The sequence below is a fragment of the Pituophis catenifer genome, unplaced genomic scaffold (genome assembly GCF_029215685.1).
Source record: "Pituophis catenifer annectens isolate HBS135680 unplaced genomic scaffold, rPitCat1.0.hap2 SCAF_1, whole genome shotgun sequence".
Taxonomy (NCBI): Eukaryota; Metazoa; Chordata; class Lepidosauria; order Squamata; family Colubridae; genus Pituophis; species Pituophis catenifer.
The window spans coordinates 53719531-53740315 of NW_027256881.1; positions in this window are offsets into that span (position 1 = coordinate 53719531).

Consider the following 20785-nt stretch of genomic DNA (forward strand, 5'->3'; position numbering starts at 1 on the left):
CACTCCATCCAGATACTGTATGATCCATCTTGGAAGTATAAAAGAAATTACTGACAAAAATACACCAAAATCCTGAGTTAAACCAATGTAATTGAGAGGTAATCCAAGAAATTACAGGCTAGATATTTGTTGTGTATAAATTTGTGGAGGACAAATTATGAAAGATCAACTTGTCATCCTGAAAGATGAGCCTAGCTGAAGTTGAATCAGCAGGCTTTGGGCAAAGGCAATTCCATTTCACTAATCTTTTTGAATTACTTGTGGGTGTCAAGAGACAATTAAATAAAGGAATTATCAGAAGGTTTTTGAAACAAAATCACTCACAAAGATTCCTGAACAAATATATACTCTGACTTCTAATTGCCCAGGCCCTCATGAATTGGTAACCATAAAACAAACAATAGAAACCAATTATAAATCTTTTCAGTTGAATGTTATCAACAGTGAAGTTTTCCATAAATCTATATGGGGAAAGATTGTTTGTTCACAAATGATTTAATTAGCGAGCCAGATGATATTGAATTATTTAGGCTGGTTATACAAAAAGGAAAAATAAAAAAATGTGAAACAATTTTCCCTAATTGGTGAATAAACATTAAAGTGGAAATCCATTCAGTGTAAATATAATGGAGTATAAACTGTTTAAGCTTTGGTAGGTAGCGCAATGAAAATGTTTATTTTGTGTGCGGCTGCTTTGAAACAGGCAAATTCCAATTTGGGGATAAATATAGCGCAGCTATCAATTTTGTAGTGCTTTAAAATAAATCCATAACATTACCCATGCTTGGCTTCATTCACTGCATTCTAGTAAGGGTGTTATGGAACTGGGAAATGGTTCAGAAAGGATATATATTGCTTGTGTTTAGAATTTTATATTTTTATTTAAAGTTTGTATTTCTTAACTGCTCATTTCCCTCTGGGCAATATAGAATATCATCAATAAAATTAACATTAAAATCAAAATTAATTTAAGATTAAAAGTTTTAAATTAGAAAAATAACATTATAAAATTTCAAAGGGTGAAAAAAAATCCAAATGTGGGGGTGGGGGTTAGCAGTTGTTAATACAGACAGGGGGAGGATTCAGGCAGCCAGCCCCGTGGTTGTGTGGGCTTCTAGACACTCACAAAAGGCTTACACAGCCAAATTTGAATTTTTTACTAGTTTACTAGTATGGAAACAGTGAGCTTTCAATATATGTTGCTGGGCAACGTCAGTGCGAAGTTGCTACTGTAGTCACATCCTGTTTATGCAGGTCCAGGAAGATTGTTTTTGGTCACTATGAAAGAAGAAGCGTTTTCTTCTAGATAGGCTAGCTGCTAGTGGTACAATCCCGCATGTATCTTTTGCTGATTTGAATGACATTTGCCTCTGCAAGAAACAGAATGTCTTAACTTGACAATAAGTTCATGCATATATAATAACTCACTCATAATTTAGCTCCAAGACAAATTTTAGCAATTGTAGGGTCCTTGGTGATCTCTGAGCTTGTTTGTTTTCTTGCATACATTTTATTACCCTAAGTAACATCATCAGCGCTAGTAATTTCCGCAATTGTATGTATTCATACACAAAACAATCACCTGCTCATAAATAGAAAGTTGATGTTTTAGAAAATGGAGTAGCAGACGTTTTCCAAGACACTAAATTAAATTTGAACCAGAAAACTGTTTAGCAACATTTAGCGACATTTATAACGACATTTAGCATTCTGTTCAAATTATCAGAGGGACTCTTCCATCATTTTGCTCAATAGTGTAAACCCCCGGATTCTGGAATCCCGATTTACTTATAGATCTCCTGAGTGAGCAGGGGGTTGGATTAGATGACCTCCAAGGTCCCTTCCAACTCTGTTACTGTTACTTAACCAAGGTCAACTCAAGATATTATGTTGCTTGACATGTTACTAGTTATCTGTAAATTGATCCTGTGCTTAGCTGCGGCTTTGGGCTTCTGGATGTGAGGTAAGTGATTGCCTTTTTCATAATTGCTCCAGATCATTGTGAATGTTGGACAACTGAAGTCAATAATAAAATATTGGGAATAGAAATTGTCTCATCCAAAGATGCCTTTTCCTAAATACTTCATTCCATCCCTTTTTGTTAACCCATTTTCCATAGTTCCCCCCATCCATATCACATTCCTTGATCACTGAATACATCCAGTCCACATTGGAAGGATTTCTGGTGGCCTAGTCCTTGACACACAAAAATATGTTTCCATGGGGCACTACTTGATAAGACTAAAGATTAAGCTTTTCAAAAATGAAGTTTTAAAATTTGAATCTGTTTGATAAGGGTTAAAATCTATGTGTTATGGCTTTTGGTAACTGTTAATAGGATTTCTTTTTGACCAAGATTGTATGATGAGGCTTTAAGGACTCATTTATAAATGAGGTGAGATTTGTACTTTATCAGAAAATAATAAATTTGAATTATAAAATTAAAATTGTAAGAGCAATGTTACAAATATGTTAATATTTCAGGTAGCTCTTAATAGACTTTTGCTGATCAGGATTGATTGATTTTTTTTAAAATTTGACCATTAATAAGGGATAAGATATGGGAAGAATAGATTTTTTAAAAATTGAAGTAGTAGAGACAGCAGGGAAACATATTTTAGATGTCTTTTCTTTCTTTTCTATTTTTCTTCTTTTTTAAATATGTATGTATGTATGTATGTATGTATGTATGTATGTATGTATGTAAGTCTTGGCGTATTTGGGTCTTTTCCCATGTAAGATTGAGAGTATCTTGGCGACGTTTCGACGAAGTCCCACTCGTCATCTTCAGGCTGGTGTCTTCGGCTTCGTGCTTGTGCGAGCAAAGCATGATCGGAGATGTCGTCTCTCTATAAATACTGGTGGGGAAGTGTGGAGTGCTGGCTTTGTTGTTGATTAGTAGATGGAGTTGATTAGTCGGCTGTTTCATAACATCCGAAGATGGAGGTCTTAGCTGTGTGCCCATTAGCCTTTTGTGTTGTAACAACCTGAATAATGGGTTGTGTGATAGCATCCTGAGCTCTAGTGTTGTGGCATCCTGAGTCCTGTGCTGCAACATCCTGGGTAGTTGGTTGTGTTGTAATCTACTAATGTTACAACTACTAATCAAGATGTAACAACACAGCCAACCAACCCGCTTACAACAACAAATCCAGCACTCCACACCTCCCCACCAGTATTTATAGAGAGACAACATCTCCGATCATGCTTTGCTCACACAAGCATGAAGCCGAAGACACCAGCCTGAAGAAGACGAGTGGGACCTCGTCGAAACGTCGCCAAGATATTTTCAATCTTACACGGGAAAAGACTCAAATACGCCAAGACTTGCATACCTGTACCTGTGAAAATCTATCTATCTATCTATCTATCTATCTATCTATCTATCTATCTATCTATCTATCTATCTATCTTTAATAGAATTATTTTAAAAAGACAAAAGTAGACTTGCAGTGATTTCTGCCTATATTAGACAAATATGGGGGGGGCAGTGGTGGGATTCAAATAATTTAACAACCGGTTCTCTGCCCTAATGATTTCTTCCAACAACCAGTTCACCAAACAGCTCAGAAAGTTAACAACCGGATCTCCCGAAGTGGTGCAAACTGGCTGAATCCCACCACTGGGGGGGGGGGTTTATAAAAGCTGTACTTCTCTAGGAAATCAACTGATCCTGGCAATGGAACAAAACAGAATAACAGAGTTGGAAGTGACCTTAGATCTTCTAGTCCAAATCCCTGCTCAAGCAGGAAACCCTATACCATCCATTTCAGACAAATGGTTGATACCAAAATCCAATTAGGTGATTGTGTTAGTCCCCAGCCAATCTATCAGATAATTCTTTTGATGCTTTTTAATCATCCTATAAACTTTAGAAGTTGGACTAAAGTGATATATCATACTTTCATAGTGGAGGTTGGATTTGAATTAGAAACTTTGTTCTGCTACCGTGTTTTCCCGACAATAAGACCCTGTCTTATATTTTTTTGAACCCCAAAATAAGTACTTGACCTTATTTTCAAGAAGGTCTTATTATTTTGGGGCGCATGGAGCAAGACGAGGCTCCCCTTGCTGTCTTATCAGATTGCCAGCTCTGCCTCCCTAACCCTAACCAGAGGAAATGGCAGGGATAGGCTGCGCATGCGGTTAAATATTTTTGGGGAGGGCTTATTTCTGGGGAGGGCTTATTTTGAGGGGGGGATTATTTTAACACATGAGCTCAAAAGACTGACTGGGCTTATTATCAGGGGATGTCTTATTCTCGGGAAAACAGGGTAATCATGAACTTTGCTGACTTTTAAAGGAAATGTTGAATGCTACCAAAACTCAGCTTGATTCTGCTAGAATTTGGACGGCCTTGGAATTCATTTTGAGAAAATGATACCTATATTCATTGTCTTGTGCCCTTTTAGTGCCGATCTCTATTAAGTAGTGCCATTATTTTTACTAGGAAGCTTTGAAATTATCTCTCCAATTTCTGTTGCTTTGTATTATTCAACGACCTATACCAATTCATCATATTATCAGAGAACAAATAATCCAGATTGAAAAAAGAATTTCATTTTCCTCAAGTAAAACAAAGAGTTAAGAGGTACTGATTGATAGAAAACAGAATTAATTAGAAGAATTAATTAGATAGAATAGAATAATTACAGTAATTAATTAATTAGACAGAAAACCCAGTTAATGAGTGGTATTCACCGAGAAGTATATACCTGTGAAATATATTTGAAGTACAGAAAAAAAGAGAACGAGGAAAAACATTGATTATTTTTTTAAGGAAGCAGTTACCATTTGAAGGGTGTCTGACCTTAATATAAAAATATCTTCTATCTCTGCCTTGTGAACCAATATAACTACACTGGCAATATTTCTAAACTTGAGTAACTTCTAAGGAAGTCACTACTTCTTAACTTTGTTGTCACCACCCTTTTTGGGGAGAAAAAGCATTCTGAGAAAGATGTAAGTTTCAAGATCAAAATGAGGAATGAGGATTTAGTAAATTTATAGGCTGCCTATTTCATATACATAACTCTGGATGGCTCACAATTAAAATAAAATAAAAGCAGTAAAAATGCGACTTTTAAAAGAATGACATAAAAATAGCAGTCGAGAAAACTCCTAGTGTGAAGAAGATAGTACTCCAAAGTTTTAAAATGGCTTGGAAAAGGGAAAAGATGGTGAGGTGAAAAGAAGGACTAGGGTTGCACATGGTAGCAGTGTTCCAATATCTCAGGGGTTGCCACAAAGGAGATAGAGTCAAGCTATTCCCCAAAGCACCTGAGGGCAGGACAAGAAGCAATCGATGGAAACTCATCAAGAGAGAGAAGCAACCTAGAACTAAGAGGAAATTTCATGACAATTAGAACAATTAATCTGTAGAACAACTTGCCTCCAGAAGTTGTAAATGCTCCAACACTGGAAGTTTTTAAGAAGAGATTGGACAACCATTTGTCTGAAATGGTATAGGGTTTTCTGCCTGACCAGGGTGTTGGACTAGAAGACATCCAAGGTCCAGTCTATTCTATTCTATTCTATTCTATTCTATTCTATTCTATTCTATTCTATTCTATTCTATTCTATTCTATTCTATTCTATTCTATTCTATTCTATGGCATGTGGGAGACCCCACTACAAAGGATCACATCAAAAACATTTTAAAATGAGAGCAAGACATTAAAAATGGAATTCTAATTTGCTTCCTCAGTCTGTTTAAAAATTACAGAATTAGAAAGCAATTACCAGCAAGTTGTGAAATATGACCACAGACCACATTAGCACAAAGGTACATGATAACTTGGGGATGGCAGCTAAACTTCCTTTTTCTTCTGACAGGCTAGGCAGGTGGGGCAGACTGCCTTTCTTTTTTTCTCCACAGAATCTCTAGAGTTCTCAATGCCTAAAAAAATATTGCGTCCCAAGCATGAAACATTTATCACAGCTATTCTTTTCATTTGCTCCCAAGTGCCCGCAGTTAACTTAACCCTGATAAAATGCTCTCCTAGTTTTGATTTGGGTGGAAGATGCTGTTTTAAAAATGCCACTCAGCCAATAGCCACCTTTCTTCAACACATGAATGCCCTTCCCAGTTAAACCAAAGAAAGGAGTTGAGCATGTGTATATATCTCACATCCCAAGCCCTATTCTTCAATTACTTACCATATTAGGCTGCTCCATTTCTCAAAATTAGGCAGAACTTCATTTAAGATGGAATAAGCTGATGGAATCTTAGGAAAGATTTTGGTTCCCACAACACTGTCCCCAAGTGGTGATTTTTAATTTTCTCTACTTTCCTTTCCTATTCAGCTTCAGTTGTGTTCCTTATGACCCTGTTTCTGCTATTAATGTAGCAAGGCAGCCACTGCTCTTAGACAATATAAGGCCATCAGGTGGATGTGCCTCTGGGCTCTCTCCCATGTAAATTCTCTCCATGTAATTCTTCTTGTTTATGTGTGCTGCTTTATATAGTTGGAAGCACTAAATAAGTCTTCCCCCCATAACAAATTTACATGGGAATTGTCCAAATAATTGTTGATAATTATTGTTGTTGATACTTACCTTTAAGTAAGGTTTCATTTGGCTGAATATGGTTATTACATTCTTATCCAATGCTTCCCACATTTTCTATGGTAGAACTCCAAACATTATAAATGGGTTTCCTAAACGGTATCCTTTCTAAGTTTTTATCCAACTCAGAGTTGCATAGCTTCAGACATCATGCTGAACTGTGTACCATTAGACCAAGTTAGAAACCAGACAGAAGAATTTTGAGTTTAGAACTTCACCCGGCGGAAATATTACTAGGATGAATTTGAAATGAAGTGATAGTTCCAACTCAGCTGTCTCCATGAATGCAGAACAACAGTGCATGCTTCTCAGCACCATAGATTGGATTCCACTAATATAACTGTCTGTGTATGGGTGTCATTAAGTACATTTCAGATATAAGTACAAATGTTCTTGTATTGCACCAAGAACAGGAGTGGGGTTGAGTAGGACAGTGTCTACACCTCATATTGGAAAAGATGAAACAATGTTTTGACCTTCACTGCCAACATTTACGCAATAGCAATAGCACTTAGACTTATATACTACTTCATAGTGCTTTACAGCCCTCTCTAAGCAGTTTACAGTCAGCATTTTGTCCCCAAAAATCTGGGTCCTCATTTTACCAACCTCGGAAGGATGGAAAGATGGAGCCCAGGGAGAATCAAACAGCCAAATTGCAGGCAGCCAGCAGGCAACAGAAGTAGCCTGCAGTACTGCATTCTAACCACTGCACCACCATCTCTAAATAAGAAATGGAGTAACAGCTGTTCCTGCCTTCCTGAGTAAAAAAGTGATTAACCTTTCACTTTTAATTGCCTTAATTGCCCAATCAGGGTTAAATCAAGCCAATCAATGCCAAATTCAACATTTAATATAACTTTTCCGTTATATCTTTAAATATACATATGATACTGGTAAACAAACAACAGCACTATTGCTGAGGGATAAAACATATAAATGTCTTGTATGAAGGAGAAAAAAGAAGTTATGTTCAGACTCTGACCAGGTACTGTAAATAATAGTATTTCAATAACTGTGGCGTAGGGAGCCTGAGTGGCGTAGGAAGCTAATGCCTCCTAAAGGCAGCATTTAACATCCAGCTGCCTGCAATTACTGCAAGTTCAATTCTCCCCAGGCTCAAGGTCGACTCAGCCTTCCATCCTTTCTAAGGTGGGTAAATTGAGGACCCAGTTTGTGGGGGCAATAAGCTGACTTTGTATAAATATACAAAAGTATGAAGGCTATTGCTTAACGCATTGTAAGCTGCCCTGAGTCTCCGGAGAAGGGCGGCATATAAATCAAATTTAAAAAAATAAATAACATAACATTTTGTTGTTGTTTTGAGCCTTCGGGACAGTTTTGGCTCTTGGACTAGTCCTTGTGCTTCTTTTGGTAAGGTTTTTGAGAACTGGCGTGCTATTGCCCTTTTCTTGGGATGAGAGAGAGAGGGGGACTGACCCACAGTTACCTAGCTGATTTGGAGCCTAAGGTGGGATTAAAACTCAAGATCTACTGATTTCTAGTCTGATGCCTTAGCCATTTAAATAAAAGTGGCCTACACAACAGCATATACTGGGTCCAACTTCTTCCAGGGATCTTTGGCCAATTTAAACTAAGCAAACTTGTGGCTTTGTGATCTATTTCTTTTTCTTTTTTTCAACAGAACCCAGGACAGCCAGCCAGAGTTAATAGCAAAGTTTGTGCTGGCTTAAAGATGCAGCAAGAATCACAATTGCCAGTTTATCCTTTAAGCTAGAGACTCCAGGAAGGCTGTTGCCTAGATAATGAAAAATCTTTTCACCTTGAGTTTTTAAAATTATTTTTCATCTTAGGAACCCCGGGGGCTTTTAAATATTCTTTTATGAATTTAAAAAGCATAATTATTCAACCTATTGTGTATTTCTTGTGGAAAAATGGTCCAAGAAATGTCAACAAATAAATTAATCCATCCAGATAATAATGCATATCCCTTTCATTTTCTCAAGGTGTGATGTGGCTGCTGTTTGCCAGGGCTTTAAAAGAGATTAGCCAAATATATAGTATGTGAAGTCACCAAAGGACAGAGTTTGTGGTTATATGATGCTGCCAAATGCCAGTCAAAAAGCTCCAGATGATAGGTAGAGCAGTTGCCTTTCTGCTTGTAGCATTCTTGCAACTACTCAATTATTAAGTATGTAAAGCTACATGAATCCTTCAGAATCCTGTACGTAGCAAAGGAAAATGATTTGAATTATTGTAAAATATTCTAGAGAAAGTTTGCTCATTAATATGAAGCAAGATAATAAAATGATAGAATTGTAGAGTTGGAAGGGATCTCATGGATTATCTAGTCTGATGCTGTGCAATTTGCAGGAAAATTATTTAAGGACTGCCCAGTCTCTTCTGTCAGGTACAAAGAATCATGACCATCATTGCAGCATAAAAGATTTATTCGGGCCCATAAACAAAACTCCAGTCTACTAAAGCATCAATGAAATTCAGGAGGGGTTGGACCAGGACCATTTGCGGAAATGTAACAACTTTAAACTAATGATGCACTTAACTCCACCCTCCAGCTCTGTCTGCTCTTCTACATTTCTTAAACGCCTCCAAAGATAGAGAACCCACTCCTTTCTAGGTTGACTTCTACTTTTAGAGTTTTTCCTTATACTTAAATGAAATATAGGGAGCTGAACCTATTCAAAGGCCAATCTAGTCATCATCATGCACTGAATGGAGAAAGTGTCATTTTGTCCTTCCTCTCATGCATTCAAAAGTGTCTGGTATCTCCAGACAGAAATGAGAATAACTTGCTCCAAATCCTGAAGAAGTGCTACCACTCAACATATAGTAGATCTTATCATGTGCAGCCTGAGGTTTTAGGCTGAGGTCTCCCAAAACCTACCAGTAAACTGAAACTTGGTTTCAGAGTTTCAATACCAGCAAGTAACGCCTTCTTACATGGAAAGAATGTAAAATTCCTTCTCACAAGTACTTTTGAAGAATGATATAACATCTCATAATTTCAGAAACTAGTCTCATGCATGCAGTGTGTTGGTGAACTAGGTTGAGTGGCTATTTACAATAGAGACCCTGCAGACCAGCAATCCAAATTTTTTTACTACCAAGCATGGCTTGGTGGGCATGGTGTGACTTGGTGGGTGTAACTTGGTGGCTTTGGCAGGGGAAGGATATTGCAAAATCCCCATTCCCACCCCACTCCTGGGGGAAGGATATTGCAAAATCTCCATTCCCACCCCACTTTGGGGCCAGCCAGAAGTGGTATTTGCTGGTTCTCCAAACTACTCAAAATTTCTGCTACCAGTTCTCTGAACTGCTCAAAATTTCTGCTACCTGTTCTCTAGAACCTGTCAGAACCTGCTGGATTTCACCCCTGCTGCAGACCCTGGCATTGCATTGGAGGATCGATAGTGCAGCACAGCTTTACACCTACTGGGTGCTACATGTGAAAGTATCACTAAACAATGTTGTTTAGCACTATGAAACGGTATATAAGTCTAAGTGCTATTCCTATTCTGCAGATATCTTTCCTGAAAATTAAAGGTCATCTGTCTGACTTAGGAAGGGAAAAGTTCATTCTGCTGATGTTTACATTATACTTAAACAGGTCTCTCTCTCCCAATTAAATCTTCCTCCTCCCTATTCCTTTCCTTTCCTCCCTATTCCTTTCCTTTCCTCCTCCCTATTCCTTTCCTTTCCTCCTCCCTATTGCTTTCCTTTCCCCTCCCCTCCCCTCCCCTCCCCTCCTCTCCTCTCCTCAACTAATTCAATATTTTCTACTAGTTCTGCTGCAAGGATGATGGGGATGGAAGTGAATAGTCTGTGTTACTCTCTCTCTCTCCCTCTCCCTCCCTCCTTCCCTCCCTCCCTCTCTCTCTGTTTGTGTGTGTGTATGTTATCTTTTTTCAGGAAAAGATAATACTTCTTGCAACATAAAGAGCTCTCGTACTGTCTTGTGAGGTGCAATTACCAACTGCTGTAGATAAATAAATAAATGGATGAAAATAACACTCATTTGAATCTGGAAAATTCCAGCAACACACATTTGCAAGTAGCCAGTTCCGGCAAAGGATAATGGCCCCAAAGGTACATGAATTAAATAAACAGTTCTAATGGCTACTAAGAAAGCTAGTTCCTGTTCATAGATTTTTCTTTGTCTATTTGACTTTAGTTATACAGGTGCTACTTAGCCCTTTTTGAAAAAAGAGGGGGGGATCCAATTATGTAAGAATTCCAGGAAATCAATCAGAAAGAAACAAAGAGTACAATTCAGAAGCAGAAATTGTTTTTTTTCTTCCCATCATCCTTATAAAAACAGCTCCGGTAATCAGCCCCTTCTTAAAATATCATCTTGAGCAGAGGTTTCTGTCTGTTCCCAACAACTCCATTGTCACTGTCAATGGGAAATGGACTCACTCTGGCATTCTGTGAATGAATTGGAAAGCCAAGCAATTAGGAAATAATGAAACTATTCATCCTAAAATACCTTCTCTGTCTGCTGTAAACAAGCAGGTTTCATTCCTGACTTTTGCAAGCATTTGTCTATTTTGAGAAGCACTGCAAAGGCAATGATTCATGTCTGCATAATGCTGGCTATATAATTAAAGACAAAGGCGGCCCTCTTGGGAAGCAGCCACCAAGGAGCTGAGATTTGGTGTTTGTATAATAACGAATACCATAAGTTTCATAGCACTCATATAGCCAGACGCTGATCTGATTGGACATATCAGATGCCTAGCCCATGAAAACTCAGAGGCCTCTCCAAGATCCCCACATTTGGTAAACCCAACCTGCAATTATGGCAGCAAACACACCCAAGTTGCAAAGTGGTAAATTACCCAAGCCAAGTGACACACCAGCAGTTCTTTCAGTAGTCTTCACTTAAAAGTTTACTTTCAAAAGTATCTGGTCCAGTGATGGGATTCAAGTAATTTAACAACCGGTTCTCTGCCCTAATGATTTATTTCAATAACCAGTTTGCCAAACTGCTCAGAAAGTTAACAACCGGTTCTCCCGAATGGTGCGAACTGGCTGAATCCCATCACTGATCTGGTCCTTCTGACAAAAAAACTGTTTCATAGGACAGCAGTTTATATACAGAAACCTTTTTGTCTTTTTATAAACATGATTTACTCCAGGTCTGCCTTGGACCTGCTCCATTACTTGATTGACTTGGTGGCTTGTCACCAATAAAGAGGGCTGATGATCTTGCCTATTTAGAAGTTAAGTTGGGTACTATATTGGCTGAAGAATTCTAGACATTGAAGCTGCAAACACCTGGAAGGCAACAGATAAGGAAGTCCTAAACGATGGTGAACCTACAGCACACATGCCAGAAGTGGCACACAGCACCCTCTCTGATGGCACGTGAGCCATTGACCCAGTTGAGCTCTGCTGTGCATGTGCGTGCACCTTCTGCCAGCCAGCTGGTCTTTGGGTCTCTGCCGCACATGCGTGGGGGGTGGGGAACATGCAGGGGGTGCGCATGCGTGGGGGGTGGGGCGCATGCACAGGGGCCACACGTGCATTGCATTTTGGGGGTATGGGTGCACGGGTGCGCATTAGCGCATGCGTGCACGGGGGTGCTTTGGGAACTAGGTCTGGAAAAGATTAGCCATCACTGTCCTAAACAATACATGTAAAACGTTTTAAACACATGAAAACATTACAGCAATGTTAACTTACAACATTTAGAAACATTGGTGGCTTCCCTTTTTCTGACAGTCATTTGGTGACTTTTGTCATGACTGCAGCTGAAAAGGAAAAGATCATTATACTATGCGTTACAGTTTTAGCCTTATTCTCTATCCCACTCTGCTCAGAATCAGTATTTCTTTTTTAAAAACAGGATCATATTTAGAATAAGAATTACTTGATATAATAATACATTAACAGTATAGACCAGTGATGGCTAACTTTTTTGCCATCGCGTGCCAGGAGGGGGGGGCAGGGGAGGGTCGTGCGAGCATGTGCCAATGCGCATGCACATGCAACACCACCCACCCCCGCTCCTGGCACATGATGGCCTGGTAGGCTCGTTTTTCTTTCTTACCTGGTTCCAGATCCTCTCTATGCATCTGAGAAGGGCGAAAACAGCCTTTCCCACTCCCTTGGAGGCCCTACAGAGGCTGAAAGGGCCCATTTCCCAACTCTCGGTGGGACAGGAAGTGACATTTTTTGCTGTCCCCAGCCTCTAGAACCTCTCTAGGAGTCTCTAGGAGCCTCTCTAGGAGTCTCTGGAGGCTGGGGACAGGAAAAAACATCACTTCCTGTCCCACCGGGTGTCGGGAAATGGGCCCTTTCAGCCTCCGTAGGGCCTCCAAGGGAGTGGGAAAGGCTGTTTTTGCCCTTCCCAGATGCATAGAGAGGATCTGGAGCCAGGTAAGAAAGAAAAACGGGCCTTCCCCACCACCTCCAGAGGCAAGAAACAGCCTGTTTCCCTACTTCTTTTTTTTTTTATTGAAAAAGTTTTACAATTACGTTTTCTCCCCATTTCCCCCCATGCCCCCCTAACCTCCCTAACCTCCCTAACCCTCCCCAACCCCCCTAACCCTCCCTAACCCCCCCTAACCCACCCCTCCCCCCGGACTTCCACAGAATATAATCCAAATCAAAATCCCCTTTTTATAAAACTTGAACTCCTCCACCCCCAATATATTTTTTTCATCTTCACAAAATTCAAATATTTCTATCTTTATATAATACTTTCAGTTAAAAGCTATTTGATACTTCCTAGTTTGATATTTGTTCTGCACATAATCTATCCACTTTTTCCACTCCCATTCATAAGTCTCTTGTGAGCGATCTTTTAGATATGCTGAAATCTTCGCCATCTCTGCAAAGCTGGCCATCTTCAAAGTCCATTCCTTGATAGTGGGCATGGCTTCATTTTTCCAATATTGACCTATCAGTAATCTCGCTGCTGTTATCATATACAATATCAACTTTGTTTCACCCAATGTAAAACCCTTAGCTATACCCAATAAAAACAATTGTGGAGAAAACTGAATTTTTTTCTTCAAAACATTCTGCATAACCCACCAAATTTTTATCCAAAAAGCCTTCACTTTCTTGCAAGTCCACCACACATGATAATATGTAGCATCTAAGCAATCACATCTCCAACATTTTGGTTGAACATTAGGGTACATGCACGACAATTTCTTAGGATCTAAATGCCATCTATAAAACATTTTATAAAAGTTTTCCCTCAAATTCTGCAACTGTGTAAATTTAACATTCTGAACCCATATTTTTTCCCATGTTTCCAACATCACTGGTTCTGCAAAATTTTGTGCCCACTTAATCATGCAGTCTTTAACCAATTCAGTTTCTGAATCCCTTTCTAACAAAACATTATAAAGCCTTTTAATATGCATTGGACCTTTCTCTTTTATATGTCTAACCAATTCTTCCTCATGCAACATTATACCAATTTTTTGGTCCTCTTTCCATCTCAGTTGAAGTTGATTATACTGTAACCAAGTTAGATTAATCCCTTCATCCAACAGTGTTTCTAATGTCTTCAGTTGCCATCTGCCCGCATCTGTAAAAAGAACTTCTTTATATAACCCCCCCCCGAGTGACATTATATTTGTATTCCACATAATATGACCAAGATCCAGCCATAGCGGTATTTTGTAATCCCATTTGAGTCGGTGCTTCTTCCAAACTCTCATCAAAGAATCTCTAAGTATATGGCTTTTAAATACTTTATCCACTTTGTTTTCATAAAATAAGTAAACATGCCAACCAAATTCAAGATCGAAGCTTTCTATATTCAATATTCCGGTCTTTTTCCTTCCAAACCAATCACTTGCTTGAGTCAAAGCCACTGCTTCATAATATAACTGTAGGTTTGGAAGTTTAAGACCTCCCCTTTCTGGAACATCTTGCATAATTTTCAGTTTCACTCTCGGTTTTTTCTCGTTCCAGACAAACTTATTCAGTCCACTTTGCCATTCTTTCAATTGTTTATCACTTTTAAGCGCTGGAATCATTTGAAACAAAAAAAGAAATCTTGGCAAAATGTTCATCTTAACTGCTGCTATTCTTCCAAGTAAAGACAGTTGCAGTTTTTTCCAAGTCTGCATATCTTTCTGTACATCTCGCCACAACACCTCATAGTTATTTTGAAACAATTTCATATTTGATTCTGCAACCTGAACTCCTAGATATTTAACCTTTGGTACAATCTCAAAAACTGCCCTCCTTTCAAGTTTGTGTTTACGATCTTGTGTCATATTTTTAACTATCATCTTAGTTTTTTTCTGGTTCAGTTTAAATCCTGATACTATACCATAGTCTTTTATAATGTCTTTCATCTGGATTATTGATTCCAACAGCTGTGTTAGGGTAACAACCAGATCATCTGCAAATGCCCTTATTCTGTAATCCTCTTGCCTTATCACTATTCCTTTCAAGGTACTCGAGTCCCGTATTGTATTCAACAAGACTTCTAGTGTTAAAATAAATAACAATGGGGATAACGGACAACCTTGTCTTGTTCCTTTCTCAATATTAAAATCTGTTGTTAAACTTCCATTAATAATAATCTGTGCCTTTTGTTCTTGATAAATTGCTGAAACCGCCTGTATAAATTGATCCCCAAAGTCCATATTTTTTAAAGTCTTTAAGAGAAAATTCCAATCCACTCTATCAAAGGCCTTCTCCGCATCCAGAAAAACCAGCACTGCAGGGATCTGTTTATTCTTCTCAAGATATTCCAATAAATCTATGACTTGCCTTACATTGTCCTTCATATATCTGCCTTCTATAAATCCCGCTTGGTCACCATGAATCACCTCTTGGATAACTGGCATCAACCTGTTGGCTAATGCTTTTGCATATATTTTATAGTCATTGTTCAGAAGAGATATTGGTCTAAAATTCTCAGGTTTTTTAGGACCTGTTTGCTCTTTTGGTATCAAAGAAATGTAAGCTGTTTTCCATGATGGGGGTATTTTAACCCCTTGTTGTATGTTACAAAATAAATCTCTAAGATGTTCAACCATTTCTGCTTGCAAAGTTTTGTAGTACACCGCAGTTAAACCATCCGTTCCAGGAGCTTTAGCTGTTTTCAATTGTTTAATTGCGGCAATAATCTCCTCAGCTGTTATAGGATAATTCATTCTCTCCTTTTGTTGATTGGTAATTTTTGTAACTCTTTTATTTTCTAAATATTTTTCTATAAGTCCATTCTGCATGTCATCTTTAGCATATAATTTAGTGTAATAATCTACAAAAACTTCTTTAATTAATTTTTGTTGAAAGAGTTCCTTCCCTCCAATATCAATACTATCAATAGTCCGTATACTCTGCTTCTTCCTTAGTGTATAAGCCAACCATCTGCCCGGTTTGTTAGCATTACAAAATGTATTATGTCTCGCATATTGTAAATTTGTTGCTGTTTGTTCCGCCATAAGCATTTGAAATTGATCTTTCAGAAGTTTTATAGCACCACGTATTCTTTCATCTGTTGGGTTTTTAATAAGTAACTGTTCTTTGTTCTTTATTTCTGCTTCCATTTCAGATCTTTTCTTTTGGCGATTCAATTTATGTTTAGAGTTCATATGAATGAGTACCCCTCTCATATATGCTTTACTCGCATCCCACACAATTTCAATGGGGATACCCTTATTCAAATTCATTTCAAAAAATTCTTTCATCTGCTTTTTAAGTTCTGTTATATTTTTTTCATATCTAAACAAATTTTCATTTAATCTCCATGATCTTCTCTCAATCTTTCCCATCTCAATTTCTATCCATACTGGGCTATGGTCGGTTAGAGTTCTTGGAAAAATCTTTGTTCTTTTTGTCTTGACAAGTAAATCATCTGATAATAAAATAAAGTCAATCCTAGAAAAAGATCTATGTCTATCAGAGAAAAAAGTAAAGTCCAATTCTTTTGGATTATGTATTCTCCAAATGTCCTTTAATTCCAGATCTTCTTTCATATCAAAAAAAGTCTCTGGTAATCTAATCCTTGACTTCGCCAAACTCTTTTTATCTATTTTAGTGTCAATTACTCCATTCCAATCTCCCATGATTAAAATAGATCTATAATCCCATTGCAGTATTTTAGTGTGCAAAGTTTTGTAAAAATGATCCTGTTGTTGATTAGGAGCATAAATTCCAATCACTAGAATTTGGCCACTTACTGTGTGCAGTTATCTTCCAAAGTCTTCAACTTTGCTCCCCCCATGGCTTCACATTCTTGTGTAGTACTCTTGACTCCCTTCTTATATTGTTGTGCCTTAGGTCTTTCCTGTTGTTGCTTTTCTTTAAGTTGCTTAGAAATTGCTCGAGTTACACGCTGGTCTTTAGCTTCAGCCGTCCGGACTAGGTCCAAAGCCACATCTCTTGTAGTCAGAATCGGAGAAGGCTCTAACAGAGGCTCCTCCAGAAAGCCTCCTACAGCACCCTGCATTTCCGCTGCCTCTGGTTCCACCTGCTTAAGCTGCTCTTCCATCTCTTGCTGAAGTTGCTTCTCCTTGTCACTCTCCTTTATCTCCAACACGGTGGATGTACGTGGAGATGGTGATCTCTCTTTAAAAACAGTAAAATAGAATTGTTCCGCCTTCTCAACAGTGTTTAATCGATATCTTTCTCCATTGTACCTCAAAATTATGCCAGTTGGGGCATCCCACTGGAATGGAATTTGTTGTTTTTTTAATTCATTCACTAAAAATCCAAAATCTTTTCTATCTTTTAACATCTTAGGTGGTAGTTCTTTATAGACTCCAATCTGAGCTCCCTCCACTTGCACAGCAGAGAGAAAAGAGTTTTGCAGAATATCATTTCTCATTCTTCTGTCTGTAAAATATATCACCACATCTCTAGGCAGTTGTCTTTGTCTGGCCACCCACGAATTCACTCTGTAAATTTTGTCTATTTTATAAAAAATCTCCTCAGAGGTAATTTTTAACAGCACAGCCAGAGCATCAGCACAAATCTGTCTCAAGTCTTGTCTATCATTCTCTTTAATACCTCTGAGCCTTATGGCAAATTCCATGGACCTGAACTGCATCATCGTGATTTCGTTTTCAACTCTCTGCATTTTATTATCAGCATCAGAAATTTTATAATCAGTATCCTTCATTTTAACATTCATTTCTGATTTAAATTCTTCCAACTTAGAATCCGTTCGGATAATTGCTTCTGATAGACCAGACACCACAGTCATTAATTTATTAGTTACCTTGTCATATTTCTCTTGCACCACCTTTTTAATTTCATTAATTTCCTGCTTAATTTCCTGTTGTGACTTTTGAAATTTATCATCCAGAGCCTGAGTAATGAAATCTTTTAAACTTTCAACATCAAAATCTTTTTTCTGACTCTGCTGGCTGGGAGGCTGCTGCTGCTCAGGTTTGCGTGTGGGGGATCCCCCCCCCTGCTGCCTTTCCTTCCTGTTTAGGTTTGGAAGCCATTCTGCCACGTAGACTGGCTTTTCTGAAAAAGAAGATCCTTTTTCCTTTTCCACCACCACAAAGTCCTCTAAAAAAATCCCCCAGGTTTAATCAAGTTGGAGATAGAATTTAAATTGAAGCAAGCTCAGGCTTATTTTTTTTTAAAAAAAATTTCTCTTTTCTTTTTCCTCCTTGTTACAGACAGCGCAACTTTGTAGCTAGTTGAAGTAACATTAGAAATCCACTCTCACTTTCAGTTTGTAACGCTAAAGCCGGGCGCCATTTTTCAAGCCGCTTCCGCTCAGTCACACTTATACTTTGAGTCAAAAAGTCACAAAAATAATAATACTTGCAGTTTCAGGATTTAGAAGTTCAAGTTATTATCTCCCGATGGTTATTGGAGTTGATTTCATTTAAATTGAAAGGTTGCTGCAGCCGACTTGCTCTGCGCTGGGCGGAGTCATCCCACGCCGTCCGGAGTCTCAGCAAGTTGAAAGGGACCCGCGCCTGTTTCCTCCCCAGTAACGACTTTCTGGGGGCTCACAGGGGCTCAACCTGCTCCTTGCCCACTCTCCTCCTCAAATCCTCCAGATTTGGGAATTTTCAAGCCGCTTCTTTGAATCGAAGCGGCTCTACAGGCAGCGGGGCTGGCGGTCCAGGAACGGGACTGTCTTTCGTCGGCGGCAGGCAAACCGGAAGTCCCCCTACTTCTGATGGGCCCAGAAGGCCTGAAAATCAGCTGGCCAGTGCGCGCATGCGCCCCAGAGCTGAGCTGGCGTGCCCACTAATATGGCTCTGCGTGCCACCTGTGGCACATGTGCCATAGGTTCGCCATCACGGGTATAGACGATATGCTGTAAGAAGGTAAGAAGGGGCCTATGTTTCTCTTACAACTTCTGTGTTCCCTTTAGCCAAGCAGGTTTTGTAACTGCCTTATATGCTCTGCTTCTATAAATCCTATTTTCTAGTTCACTGTTAAATGAAACTGTAGTCTGCATCTTCTTCGTTATGCCTCTATTGTATTGCAGGTTTTTCTTCCAATTCCTTAACTTGATTCTGGTTGCAGAATTTTGCACAAGATGAAATGTGTTCATTGTTCAGCCAAGGAAGTTTGGCTAAACAATAGCAGTAACCCTCTATTTGACTAAAAATTATCTATGCATCCTATTTTTAAAACACTAAGACAGCTTCTTAGATCATAAAAAATTGCTGGTGAGTATCACAACTGCTCTTGAAGTGTGAAATGGTTGTGTAGATGATATACTCAACTCCAGATTCTTGAAAGATTGTAAGGATGCTTAAACAGTACATTAACGTTATAAAACATCATCAAATGAAACTAGGAACACTGTGGAGGACTGGGAACTGTTGTTCTCCAGCATTCTACACTTGAAAAGGTTAAGTTCATTTGTTATAGTCAGCTTTTTTGGTAAAACGTGGAGGAAAGTTCATGCAAAATGGGCATTAAAATCCTAGAATCACTCTAGAATCTAGAGTGCAGAATCAAATGGCAGAAAGACTAGGATAGAGAAGATAAACTCTTTTCCATTCTTCCTTTGATTTGTAGAACTCAACAGCTAGAACAGAATAACATAGATATTTTGCAAGAAGACGACTGATATATAGCATACTATTATAGTATACTATACCATACTATTGACAACCATTATATGTACCTACATCCATACGTTTTGTTAGGAAAGGAGCTGCTGTCATTCCCAAGGAACTGTGAGAGCCAGTTGCCATACTTCTGTAAGAGGGACAATACTAATGCTGTGCTTAATGCCTATTTGCCTTCTATCTCAAAACTGTTTTGAGAATGCACATTCAGCTCCTATATATGATAAACATAATAGAAAGAAAAGCCAATAAATGTGGCCCGGAGAAGCAGCATTTGGTGTCACCATGTAGTTCAGTGGTGGGTTGCTACTGGTATACAGCGGTTTGGGCAAACCGGTAGCACCCAAGATCACCTGGTAGCGAACTGGTTCCTCCTGACATTCAGATTGGCCCACCCACCCGCCTGCCCGGTTTCCTTTTTTACCTTTATCTTCTCAGCTGATTAGCGCGGCAGAGTGGATTGCCATGTGAATCAGCTGTGCTCTCCCCAGTAGAAACGCGGAGGTGGAAAGTTTTTGCAAAGTGCATGCGCGCGTGCATGAAGCACGAAGCGCGCCATCAGTGAACCGGTAGTAAAACCGCTAGCAACCCACCACTGATGTGGCTCAGAAGGCAGCAACTGACTTTGCACTGCGCACCAATCTTCTGGATACAGAAGAATCCCATCTGGTACCAGACTTAGAAAAGCTGGTTTAAGAGGATGGAAACTCTCCTTCTTATTGCCTCCTAAAGGGTTTTGCCTCCTAAAGATTATGTCAACTGTCCATCCTTGGTTCTGGGGGGGGAGGAGAAATTGTCCCCCTCAGAACGGGCTCGCAATTTGGATGTCCTCCTAGACTCACAGCTAAGATTAGAGCAACATCTGGCAGCTGTAGCTAGGGGGACCTTTGCACAGTTTCGCCTGGTGCACCAATTGCGACCCTACTTGGATCAGGAGGCTCTCTTCATAGTCACTCATGCCCTTGTCACCTCACGGTTAGATTATTGCAACACGGTCTACATGGGGCTACCCTTGAAGAGTGTTTGGAGATTACAGTTGGTCCAGAATGTAGCTGCGCGAATTGTTGTGGGTGCACCTAGATACACCCACATTACACCAATTCTCCGCGAGCTGCACTGGTTCCCTATTGATGTCCGGTCACAATTCAAGGTGTTGGTTATTACCTTTAAAGCCCTACATGGCTCAGGGCCAGGCTATCTTCGAG